This window comes from Haemaphysalis longicornis, unplaced genomic scaffold (assembly GCF_048455015.1).
Source record: "Haemaphysalis longicornis isolate Haplotype H1 unplaced genomic scaffold, Haemaphysalis longicornis Haplotype H1 scaffold_5, whole genome shotgun sequence".
Taxonomy (NCBI): Eukaryota; Metazoa; Arthropoda; class Arachnida; order Ixodida; family Ixodidae; genus Haemaphysalis; species Haemaphysalis longicornis.
Window position 1 is genome coordinate 55,205,899 of NW_027526385.1, and position 13,253 is coordinate 55,219,151.

The 13,253-nt window shown below is 45.8% G+C and overlaps 1 non-coding gene across 1 annotated transcript; it reads left to right on the forward strand.

Annotated features, from left to right (window-relative positions):
- Nucleotides 1-2,520: 2,520 nt before the first annotated feature.
- Nucleotides 2,521-2,592, forward strand: Trnar-ucu (transfer RNA arginine (anticodon UCU)). Its single transcript has one exon. It is a non-coding gene; the product is annotated as a tRNA-Arg (tRNA).
- Nucleotides 2,593-13,253: the final 10,661 nt, after the last annotated feature.

A 13,253-nucleotide genomic window follows, 5' to 3' on the forward strand; every position in this document is an offset into this window, starting at 1 on the left:
GCTACATTTTTTGTCTTTCGATGACACTGTAGGTCTCTCTTGGTTTGTGAAAGGTGGTTTATTTCGCGGAAGTATCATACTAGAACACCAGAAAACAAGACAGTTTTTTACTGGTATTGGTTAGTGACAGGTTGAGCCTCCTTGGTTAGGCTTTTCACTCAAAGCTGGACGATTGCATCTCACCAAAAGCCTGTCGACTGAAACTGCGAACCTTCTGAGATGTAATGTCCATTAGATAACTTTTAATTTAAATATCCAAGGGTTAAAGAAAACAGACAGGAAAAACACCCCTGCTGGCTCAGTGGGGATGTTTACTGATGACCATACGACTATCCTGTTTTCGACTTTACATAGCTAAACCCAGTGCCATTCATAGGTTCATTCCTCTTCAAGAGAAAGCGAAGAATCGACTCCTACAAAAAACCCATCACCTCAGCCGACAGTGTCATATAGAACTCGGAGCAAGAACTAGTCTGTCCCACTATTTTGAAATATGATTGCCCCGAGAAGTCTTTGTTCAACTTTCTTTCCTGTGGTTTTCTTTATCGAGCATACGCTGTATTTATATTCGGTGCGCCCGCGTTATCTTTAGATACAGACTATAGAAATTGTGGCGACATTTTACCAGAAAAAAATGGCTGATTTTTCTGGACATACATGACATGATATAATTTTTTGGTACACATCCTTTTATGAACATTTTACAGGGTCCTTCGGAGGGCAACTGATATAGTTCATCTGTATTTAACGAGCTCAAGAATGTTTGTGCTTCATCAGTTCGGAAATTCTGGCATCCCAGGGATTTGGGTGGGGGTAATTCTGAGTAAATTGTAAGCAGAAAACTCTTATGTGTATGAGCCGTAAAATTCCGCACGCAGTTTCTCCCTACTAATCTGCCTTGAGTGGTCGTCATCTGTAGAGCACCAAGGTCCTCTTTGTCGATGAAAAAGAGGCCGCCACACACCAGACGCGTCTCAAAAAGTTTCCCTTGTATTATTTTCAACTCTGGCGCCATTTTTGTGTTCTTTCATAAAACGTAAATGCGATAGGCAGGGCAGTACCGAAAGGAAGAAAAAGATTCAAATTTTTAACAGCCGCAAGAAAGATGGTACCAACGCCGCGCCGAGGCTTTGCATCGTTTGTCCCAGTGAAAGGATCCTAGTCCCGAAGACGTCGTGAACCTGGGTGGGATGTGGAGGCTCTGCGCATCCCGACCTCCCACTCCCTGCTGGCCATAAATAAAGTCTCTCTCTCTCTCTCTCTCTCTCTCTCTCTCTCTCTCTCTCTCTCTCTCTCTCTCTCTCTCTCTCTCTCTCTCTCCCCTTTTTTTTGTGAGGCGTCGAGATTCTCTTTCACCTCTTGAAGTTCAGCATTTTTTTTTCTTTATTTCCAATGGAACGTTGGGCGCCATTCGCATCACTGCGCAAGTAAACATGAAAGCACACCTTGATACCACGCGAAAAGATGGATGGTTCGCCTTGGCTGCTTTAGGTCAGCAGGCAGCTTTCGTGCTCTTATCAAAGCTTTGCGGCGTGTCTTTGTTGGGTTTTTTGGAGAGGGAACAGGGAGGGCTGCACTAATGTTCCCATACATGTTTGTATGCTCTATCGCTGCAAACAGCCGTTGCGTTCTTGGTTAGAGATCATTTTGTTAAAAGGAAAATAATGGAACCAAAAACCTCTCTCCGGGGAGATATTTTTCGGTCGGGAAAACTACATTATTTGAGTGGTGTATTATCGTGTTCCCAGAGAAGTTAGACAGCGCTGTAATCAAATCCTTAGCGATAAGGATTCTCTTCTTTTATTTCTCACGCGCGAGAGCGCCTTGAGAGCTCTAGTCTACATTTTGAGAAATTAAACTTTGCTCCATCTACGACACGTACTTCAGGCCGCGGCGGCCCTTTTCTGATGGAGGCGAACAGCAAAAACGCATGTGCGTACGAGATCTCGGCGCACGTTAAAGATCCCCAAGTGGTCAAAATTAATCTGGAGGCCTCCACTACGACGAGGCGAATCGCCTGCTTTGCGTCGGCGCATTAAAACCAACAAGCAATCACATCAAGTACCGCATAATAATATCCGAACCCATGCCTTTCGATTAGATCTCGAATGCCTTACCAACTCGGCTATCTGGGCGACTGTGTTCTCCTTCACTTTCTGGGCGATTTATATTTACTAGAAGTGTATCTGACGGTTGAGGGTGGCAGCCAGCGCCACTCTGACTACACGTGGAGAAGGGGACCTTCTTTTCAGCCCCCGGGGCGTGCCTCGAACGGCTATAGCCTGTCATGAGCGGGTAACTGGCGAGAAGCCCACTTATGCTACCTAGGCATCAAGGCTGCCAGAACCGAGACCCTCGCTAGGCTTTCGCAGAACAATATAGTAATGAAATGAGGGGCTCGTTGAGGAAATACAGAAAGATAGGTCGGCAGTCTACAACGTGGCGCTGGCTACCACCCTCAAGCGTCAGATACACTTCTAGTAAATATAAATAGCCCAGAAAGTGAAGGAGAACACAGTCGCCCAGATAGCCGAGTTGGTAAGGCATTCGAGATCTAATCGAAAGGCGTGGGTTCGGTCCCCACTCTGGGCGCTTGTTTTTCTTTCTTTCTTTCTTCCGTATATTGAAAAAATGTTAACTTCATTAACCATACTAAAAAAAGAGCCTAGCCACACCCCTATGCCTCCTTTGGCGTTGTAGACTGCCGACCTATCTTTATATATATATATATATATATATATATATATATAGCTTATTTAGAGTTTACATATACGCTGCACGTTTACGGTGTGTTTCCATATTCACTGAAGATGTGACAGACAGAAAGACAGACAGGCAGACAGACAGAGGGGCAAACGGATGGACGGACAGATGGACGTGCTAAAACTTCAGTGTATTTTCAGCCCAAAATACATTAAAAGGAATAAAAAAAAAACGCCAAATGTTGCATCGAACATTTTAAACTAAGGCGGCAGTTTTGTGGGGAGCCACAGTATGCTTCGTGACGTATACGTCTATTTTTATCATACGCCGCAGCACCTGTGCGGCTCTGCTAACCCACCAAACTGCGGTTCCTGGCCAACTAAGTAACGTCACTCATGGGAACCATTTTTCTATCAGCCGCCCTGTAAATTTCTTCCGTTTGAAGTAAAATAAACTCTACAAATAGCTTTCGCTAAGGTCAGCTCAGTCATTCCACGGTGTGGAGGTGGCCTCACAGTTGTATAAGCGAGTGCCGAACACTGCGGGTCTTCCATATAGCAAAACGCTTGGAGCACATAGGCTTTCTTCGGCTCAGATTCGGGAAACTAGTTTTGGATGACAGTTTTTAAACTGGATTAAAGCGAGATTTTTCAGGTGGTGGAATAAATAAAAGAAACTCGCGCACTGCGCCTCGAAACCAGTTGGAGAAGAATGAGGAGAACTTAGGAAATAAAAAGATTACCAAACAAGACAAACGTCTTCCTACCACCCCACGTGAACTTCCAGAAAATCAGGGCAAATGATAGGATTTATCGAAGCGCCATTTTGTAGCGGAGCAGGAAGACTTTACACTAAAACATACAAATACAAGTGTGGAGAACATACGTCCAAAACTAGTTTAGAAGTGCTTTCGAGAAAACTAAACAGTGCCTCCACAGTGGCTTCCTTTTTCTCTCACTCCTTCGGGGCAATGCAAGCACATCTTTTCAAGTGAGTCTCTGCTGCAGAGTGTTCCACTCGGCTGCGCCACACTACTAGAACTTGTCCTTGTATGTTGGTTGGGTAAAACACCGTTAAATGTTGCGATTTAAAGGTGAAATCTTTATACCTCTATGTTTCAAGCACAGGCGTTGCTAAGTGCAGTAAATAAAAAAACGAAAGAAGCTCACACCAAAACGTAAGACTTGAAGGTAGTGAAGCTTTACGCAACATGCATGACCATCACGACGGTTTACGTCCACTATTTCAGCCGCTTTGCTTCGTCTTCGCTGCCGCAACGACCTTCACTCCAGCATTCTTTCTTTAAGAGTGACCTTCCTTCATTTTTTTGCGAAGGATAACCATTCGACATCACCTTGGAAGGGCGCACGCTATGACGTTCCTTTCAGGTTCCGAGCAAGTGTTGCCACGATTACGGCAAATGCTGGAGTCTTTCTCGTTTCGAGCAAGTGTTGCCACGATTACAGCGAATGCTGGAGATTTTTTTTTTTGGCCAATCTTGGCCAATCTCTCTGAGTTAGTATGTTTTCTTGTCAAACATGTGGCGGGGACTCTGGGCGGTAGTCGCGTAGCACGCACACATTAGCGGTCGGCATTTTCTTGTTTTTTTTTATCTGGCGGAGGGTCGCCGCGCTCGTCATGTTCTTTGGTATTTTAAACTGCGGACACGAAACTAACGATTTTCAAAGCAGCTTCCCTGTTAAAATATTGCGGCATGCTGACGAAGCAAAGGCACTGCGGGTGAGGGTGCGCCGCTAACACTTGTCTTTAGCACGAGCCACCATTGCAGGTGAGGGTTCCTACGAGGCAAACAGGTTGCTCCGGGCGGTTGCGCTCGCAAGCGAACGCCACGAGCCTGAAGGCGTGTTCATTGTCCAGGGGTCTCGTCAAAGGTGAGGGCTGCGTCCGAACGTTTCGACGGAAACTCATACAGCAGATCAACAGAAACAACAACTAAGCCTTCGCTCTTGTACTCTTAGAAAGTTGTAAGCACACCCCGTAAATTTTGTCACCTTTGGTTTCTTGCTTACATTCTATACCGCAGAATGCGATGTTTGTGTGTCAAAATTTGTTGACGATTTTGTGGGTCGCACTCAAATTCACAAAACAAAGATGCCACGTCCTACTTCTCAATGCGGAGCAAAGAATTCAAATGAGGCACTTTTATTTAACAGCGCAAGCAGTCAGACGAAAAGTGCACCTCTTTTCCATTATTGCCAGCGAGATATATAAGTGAATTAGTTGCACGCCGAACATTATCGGCAGATTCTTTTTTTCGCCTTCTGCTATCGCCTCTCCCACAAGTTAAAGGGTCGTCTTGCAAAAGGGCCTCCTAAACAACCATCGTTAAAAAGCGGAACTCATGCAGTAAAAGCGCATGATACGGCAACATGAACTGGAGAAACTGCGTTTACGCTAGTTGACACTGGATTGCCAGACTAGAAGCGCTACCTTTTTGCGTTGTTCGGCGGAAGAGCGCGGTCGTAAAATCATGTACCCAGCGGGATCGTAGTGATCGTTACTGCAGCTTCGGGCGCCGATGCGAGCTGCCAGATAAATTAAACAAAAGAAAACACCTTTTTTTCTGCCCGTAGCAGAGAGGAAGCAAGAGATCGGCCATCGTTTCTTTATTTCATTTCGCGCTCAATTTTTGTGATTTGTCTCCCTTTTTCCATTGTTCATCTCTAATTTCGTCCTCTCCCAGCCACTCGTCCTGTAACAGTGTTCTCGTACACACACAACGATAAGCTCCCTTTTCCGGAGTAATGAACCCGATGGGAATAACCTCGGCACAGGAGCGGTATAAAACCGTTTGTCTTTGTCAGTCCCTCGGTTACACGTTCTGCTCTCCATTTCCTAACGCCTTTCTCGAATAAAGTTACGTGAGAGCTCGCTTTCCAGCGCACAGCCCCCATAGGCACCCTTCGTCTTTTGGTTTTGTGTTCTTCGAAAGTTGCGTAGAAATCCAGCAATACTACAGCAGGACATCTTGGCGTGAAAGATACACAAAGTGATGCTGAAAGGGAAACTGTGGCTGTGTGTTTCGTTTGCTTAGTTTATATTTTCCTCATGTCATCCGAGACCTTTAATTAGGTGCACCGCCTTATCTCATCTGATCTGATCATAGATTTGATTACCCCTTACCTCCCCCCAGCGTGTGTGACTTGAGTGGGCCCAGTACACCCACGCTAAGGGAGAGGTAATGGGCAATCAGATCTATAAAATGTAAGCTGCCATGCACTCATTACCCATTGGTGGAAACAAATGGTTACCATAGTTACGAGGGTACTTTGTTCAAATGTTTGTTTTATCACATCAAAGAAATTGCGCACATTGCTTACTTGAGCAGGTAGACCAAAGGCGATTATCGAAACAAGGCTTTTAACGAACATGGTGATCAGGGCGACCTCATCACTGCCTGCATATTTTAAGAGATAAGCGCTTCGACTCAGCAGTTAGCACCGACGGCTTTTCTCTTTAAGCGGCGCCGAATCGGATTAAAACGTTACGGTCCTGTGTGCCTTGTTACATCTGGTTGGTTAGTTTACTCCATCGCCGACCTGGCTTTCATGTAATCGGATTAAGGACGTAGCAATGGAGAAAAAACTATGGGCTCATCAAGAAACGGCAGAGAAGGCAACCTTCCAAAACAAAGTAAAATGATGGCCGACTATCATAGTGTAATCGGGGACACCGGAATAAACTGTGGTCTGGCTTAACTGCAGTTTTTCTTTAGCGTAAGTATTTTTGTTGGTACAACATATAGATTCTCGGTAAGATAGAAAGGAACAAGGCAAATAAAATCTATAAGCGACGTTCACGGCTGAAAATGTTTTGAAAAATTCCGGCTAGTGTTGAGAAAAAGACCCTAATTTCGCATCAGTAATTCGGATGCATCTGGGCTTGCAGCAACCTTTGCAACGCCTTGCCTATTGCATCGAAACATCCCTAAAATATTACGCGATTTTATTACATAGGATTATCCAGCAGCCTGTCAGGGGGCAATCTTGTGCTGATGCCCCTTTAAATTACTTGCTGAATGTTTCCAAGTAGTTGACTTTGAGTGCGACACCAGGGTGATGTGTGCATCATAAAGCAAGGAGGAATATGGCATCGCGTGCACATTTACATCAAATTCAGTTCATATAAGTGACTCCATGCCGGTTTCACATACTATGCAGTTGAAATGTCCGCGTGTACCGATTGGGGCGTTTTATTATGGGTATTCTCGAAGATCCAGGTTCCCCTCTTACGTTCTTTTAAGTATACGAATACTTCATTACTAGTTTTCTCATCACATTTCCTCATCCGGTACGTCGTCTCCTCAATCGCACATTCCATTTTTTTTTTCAGATAATCATGCTCTAGAGGCGACGCGGAGAATCATTTTCAGGATTCACAATCAGCTTACGATTTAGAATGTTTCAGTGTTTAAAAACGGCTGTTTTTGCTCCTCTTGCTCCTCGTGTGCGTCATAAATACATCCATCGTGGTAGTGTTCAAACTCGCGTTCTCAGGCTCAATCGCACAAATTCTTATCACTAAGCCAGGGCAGTGGGTTATTGTATCAACTGAGGCTTTATTTGCTTCACATTCAGTATTTTCCCAATGCTGCTGCTGCTGCTGCTGTGGTCTGGCCTGGCACGCTGATGGGTATCTTACGCCCCCAAATGACGCCGCTTACGCGCATCACGGCTACTCGCCTCCGCGGCAGCGCCAGGGCGACGTCGCATTTTGCAGGAGCCCGGCAACTGTCCAACAACAATGAGGCCGAGCAAATTCTTACTGACTGCGTGAGCAGCGCATGCGATGCGGGAGGCCAGTGTAGTTGGGTGTACATCGCTTTTTTGCACTTTACAACAGGCCGGAAGCAGCGAAAACGCAAATTAAAGACTTCCTCGCTCTTCGTACAAGACCTGGATATTAAATTCAGTGTACAAATGGGTTAAGTTTACATGTGGGTCCTGAGTTCCTCGTTACGACAGCAGCCACGACAATACGACGCCGTCGGTTTTAACCGGAAGGGTCAACCTTCGAAAACCGGCTAACCGGTGGCGGCCGGCAGTCATAAAAGATGTCTACGGCGAATGCCTTCTTAGCGGTTGTATATAACTCTCCATATCAAGAACTAGTGTGGCGATTTACCATGTGTTCGGCAGGGGGATTGAGTCGTTGAGCGTTTCTCTTTACGTCTCGTATTTCTCGTCGCACTCACCCCCGCTTCACTTGACGTGGATTCACGCATGGGTTCCTCCAATTTTTTTTTGTCCCATAGTACGTAATTCTTGTACTTTAAAATCGCATGCTGCGTAAATTAGGCAGAGAAGTTTGAGGTAAATAAGAATACAAGATGCTGGTGAAAAATGCAGACGGAGTGGCTGAACCCAGAAAGCAATCACTCAGGCGTGAGCCCTGGAACGGCCACGAATCGGGATCATTATCACTTTCACTTTGTCGTGCCAACATACCGCACCCTAGTGCCCTGCGCGTAACTCATACCCGTAAGCGAACGAAGGTTTCCTAAATTCAGTCAAGTTAAACAATTATTGTTTCGCGCGCTCCCAGGTTAGAACCTCTTTGCTCGCAAGCTCTCATGTAATTTGAGATAGGAGCTCTTCGGGTACTTTTATGCTTTTTGTCATCGATTTTTTGTGGGTTAGCTCCCGCAAATACGCATCGTAGGCAGAAGGGCTGTGAACCTTCAATATGTACTGTAAAGCCCTCAAGGACGACCGTTGACCCGTTTCCTGGTCCTCTAATGAGGTGACAATACACCATAGCCGGGTGTGCACTCTGAATTGCCGTGAATATTACAGACATCCTATCGAAACCCCAACATCTGTGCTGCCTGCGGAAGTCTTAAAAACTCCACAACCTTGATTGTGGTGCTAGTGTCCTTCACACTGGAGTTCGAAACCATTTCGTGTTACTTCGCCTGTAGCTAGGCAAGCGGGAACTCCTTCGCGCCCAACCAACCCCATAAGTTACCACTGACTGCCTAAAACACGTCCGTTTGGAAACCGCTAGATTTTCTACTTGAAGAAAAAAATGGTGCCAGCTATTTGAAGTCTGCGTCCACCGGGCCCAAAAAATTCCCCGCATTTCTGATCAGGAAATCCCTCGATGCAGTTAAGCCGGCTCACGTGCTTTAAAGGCAAAATCGTGGCAATCGTTTTTAACCACTTTTTTTATTTACTACATTGTAGTTGCTTCGCCTTTTGCTCTTCCGTTTGTTTTTGCAAGAAATACTGCGACAGACTTCATTTCTGCTATGACATCTACGCGTCTCTCTTCGCATTAGCTTTTTAGTCTTAAGTATCCAATTGTATTCCCAAGCAAATTGACACAATCGCTGCAGCTGCACAAGTGTAACACCTGTGCGCACCTGTGCGCACCTATTCTACTCACGTCCTTCACGTTCAGCTATCATGCGGCACGATCTATTCCAACACTTCTGCCTTTTGTTAACAATTGCAGTTTGGTTAATTCTGTGAAGCCGACACATTACCCACTCAAAGTTCCCAATTCCTTGCCCATTCCTAGAGTGGATATGTGGTACCATAGAAAAAGTTTGTTTCACCGCTGAAAGCGCGCCCACGAAGCGCAATGTAAGAAAGGAAACAAGTCAAAAGTTCTAGCTAAAAAATTCATGGATGCTCGCACTTACGCGCAAGATTTGAATGGCGAAAATGTTGCAGGTGCGCATTGCTAAACACGTAGTCAAGTTTCCGTATCATTGTTTATTGGCACGGTTGTGGGGCTAGTAGTCGCTGCCACATGCATCGAAGAGGTCTTCGTCTTCTTCGCTGCGAGTGGTGGATGTAAAGTCCTCAGCGTTATATACTTCCAGGTGCTCAACTGGCGAAGTTTCCCCTAAGTCACGCAGGGCGTGAACCCTTGAGAAGCGGCAGGATTTCTTTATAAGTGGGCACTGAAGGACACATCACGGCGCATTTGTGCTTGTTCGAAATTGTTTATTTACATATTCCGTCGGTGCTTTCTGCGTGCTTGTAGTAGTCATCATTATATGCGTCGATATCATCGTGTTCCTCATGCCAAGCATTACATGCGCTGTAGCGCGTGACGACAACGCTTCGAGCTTTCTTTTTTGTTTTTGCTAAACCAGCTACGCGAGTTGGGGACTGGGTGGACGTCGCGGGGCAGGAGCTCGCAAGCGCTTCGGATTTCCTCGCTCCCCGTGGTGTCACCATTTTTTTTTTGCTAAAGCCCCTGCGCGTGCCGAGAACGCTCAGCGGTCGCCGTGAGGCACGCGCTCACGAGCGCTTCGCATTTTCTTGACATTTTTTCCAGCAACGGCGAACCTGTGGCTTGTACAACAGTTCCGCTGTTAAAAGTCTGGATGGCACACACAAGCATCAAGAAAGTGGAGCCATTGTGGGGGATCACATTGGACAGCATACACGCCTCGTACCCACGCATATTGCTCTCGAAAGAGAGATGTTGTTGAAAAAGCAGGGCTCGCATCATTACGGGGCTGTGCAGTTGGAGGAGATCGTGTGGCGTCTCCTGAAACTGCACAGCTCCGTAAAAAGAAAGAGAACACATGAAACAAAGCTGTCACTCAACCGACAGAAGTCGAATAACGTAGGTGGTGATGTCTATGTTTTTCTTTAAAGTGCACTCTAGGTTGTCTCCGAGGAACACTGTGACTGTTTTAGACTACGCATTACTACCGTGTGAGAAAGAAAGGTGCAGATATAGAGCCGTAAGTACCGGGCCAGTGGAGTGAACTGGTAAAAATGTTTAGGTTTTTAGCACGGCCACTGGGACTGAGCGCTGAGTGTGTTTGATTGCATCAACTGGCACACTACGCCAGCAAAATACTTAGAGTGCCTTTGGAAAATTATGGGGACAGTGATGAATACTGGCGCAGGCAGGCTGTCAAATTGCGCGAAAAAGCTGAAAAATGGAAAGGGAGTGGGCTGTCGATGTTTGCGAGGGCATCTTTGTGTGACTTGAGTTTTATCTGCAAGTGGTGGTATGTTCTCCAAGTACTGCACATTTCACGAACGAATGTACAGGCCTTGCACCGCGTTCTTCCAATGTTGATCTTGGAGTCAGCATGGGAGCGAACGAGCCGCACGATGCTGTTTCGGCGCCTGCGTCTGGGGTGCCTTCCCTTATTACATTTGTTTTTGCGACAAGTTGTTAATCGTTTTTTATTCCTTCGAGATATGAGGGACCCTTTTCTGCGCACTGTATGTCAATTGAAGCTGTCTAGTGCGCTACCCAACATCGTTGTCACGTCTGTGTATTTTTCTGTTGGCGGAACTAGATGTTACTTCAGCGAAGTGGTACAGGGCACTAAGTTTCGATGTACCCGCTTCAATTTAGAGTATCTATCTAGTGTGACACGGAAGAGATTGTATAATGATCTGGTTGATACAGTACTACCTATTTCACTGTATAGAGTAATGTATCGAGCAGGGCCAGGACAGGATGTCCTAAAGCGTGTGAAAAGAATGGCTGTGCCACCATGGGTCAAGACCTTCTTCAAATTTCACGCTGGAGTCTTGCCTGTAAAAACGTGGCAGAAAGAGAAAGGTTTGTACTTGCCATGGGGGGTCGTCTGCTACCCCTGTAAAAAGCCCGAGACGGTCGAACATGTGTTTTTGGAATGTTGGGACGGCGTCTTTTTCTAGGACGTGATGCAGCGAACCCTAAACAAAGATTTTCCACTGGACGCTCACAGAATCAGGTTTTTATCAATCGGGAGCGGCAATGGTGTACCTTACGACCTCGTAATGGTTCTGGCTCTGCACAATGGAAATCGCGTATGGCCACACGCCATAGTGACGTTGATGCGAAGCGTGCTAGAGAATACTTCGCCGAGTCTATGATTATGTTAATTGAAGCATGGGGATCTCAGCCCGACCAGCCTGATTGGCTTCCCGTGATGGAGACGCTCACAAACTTGAAGCAATTTTAACCGTCTTTCTGCTAGCAAGCTGTTTGCTAGCAGCTTTATCATTGTAGTGTTTGTTTTTGGTTCTGTTTGTTGCTGCATGTTTTTGTTAAAGCAAGGCCATAAAGAAAAAAAGTGCAGATATAGAGTCGTGGTAGCGCCATCGCCTGCTACTCTTGAAACCCGGGTTTAAGTCTCTTGCGAGCACGCATGGGTTTTAATTATTTTTTAGCGGCGGCGGCCACTTCCTTGACCGGACATGAACAACAACGATATTTCATTTATTAGAGCCCTATAAAGAGACATTTAGACGGGAGGCGAAAGTGGACGACCAGGAAAAGCACTTTTTGGTGCCATTGTTCTTCGTCTCGTTTCAAAATTTTGGCTTTTTACGTGTGGCACTAAGTGCCTCCGTCTTAAAACCTTTGAGTGGTGTTTAACCTTGTTATTTCTACATAGTCTACTGTAACTTCATGCTGCTATTCTCAACAAATTCGCTAAAATATCGAGGGCAAAATGGCTCCGCAATTTCTCTCTCAGAATAATCCTGCGCATCGTTTTTGTAGAGGGTGGGTTGGCGTCTTCAAGTGAGCTTAGCCGCTGGCGTAGCCTATGAACATGTTTAAACAACATTGTACGTCGCACCGGACATGCTTAGCTTGTACGTATCTCCGAACACAATGTGGCAATAATAAAGCCTATTGGCGGTGAGTGTGACCACGGGTGGCGCTGCGAAGCGCGTCTCCTTGACGTCTGCGTAATGATTTTCCCATGTCTTCTGCTTAACTCGGGCTCGCTCTCCCAGGTGTTTATTTGCGCACCGTTGACTTTTGATGCTTGTTTGCACGAGGTGTTGCATGTGCGTAACTTAACATCAGAATAAAAAAATCGCATACACTACCTCAAGGTGTGCTCTAAATACAGTTTTTGATGTCGCTCCGGAAGAAACATTGCCGGCGCCGCTCTATTCCTCGCAAAGCCGGTCCTGTGCGGAGCGCGAAGAGTGGGAGCTAGGTGTCAGAATCTGTATCAAGAAATTTTTGAAACAACAGCAAAAATGCAAGACGAAAAAAAAATTTCAGGACTTCGGAGTTGTCGGCTTTCGCCGAAGCTATCACGATTACAGGTAATTGTATGTAAGGGGATGGCAAAACCGTTTTTGTAACCTTGCCGAATGCTCGAGAGTATTGTATCAGATGACTCTTTGTTGTCATGATACGAAAGTATGCCGATATGCACTATGAGCGACAAAAAAATGTAGGTTGAATTTCAAATAACCTACTGCGTGCAAGGCGCCTGCTGGTTTTGTGCTAGGGTTCGCACCAGTATGAAGGCTTATTGAGCAAAACGTGAGAAATTGAGCAGGATACCAATAATGAGGCCATATTAAGCTCGGAGGCTGTACTCGTACACAGAGATCGACGGCATAACTACTTCATCCACGAAGCAATAGTGGTTTCAAACTCATCTGATATATGTAGATATAAACAAAATAATAGGGACTTGGGAATTTCACACGCATTTTTAATTACTCCCTTTCTGGGCTTATAAAAAGTGTGTACGCAGAGCAAAATGCACCAATGCACCCCGCAAAATGCACCAATAGTGCCAGTGCACTCGTGAG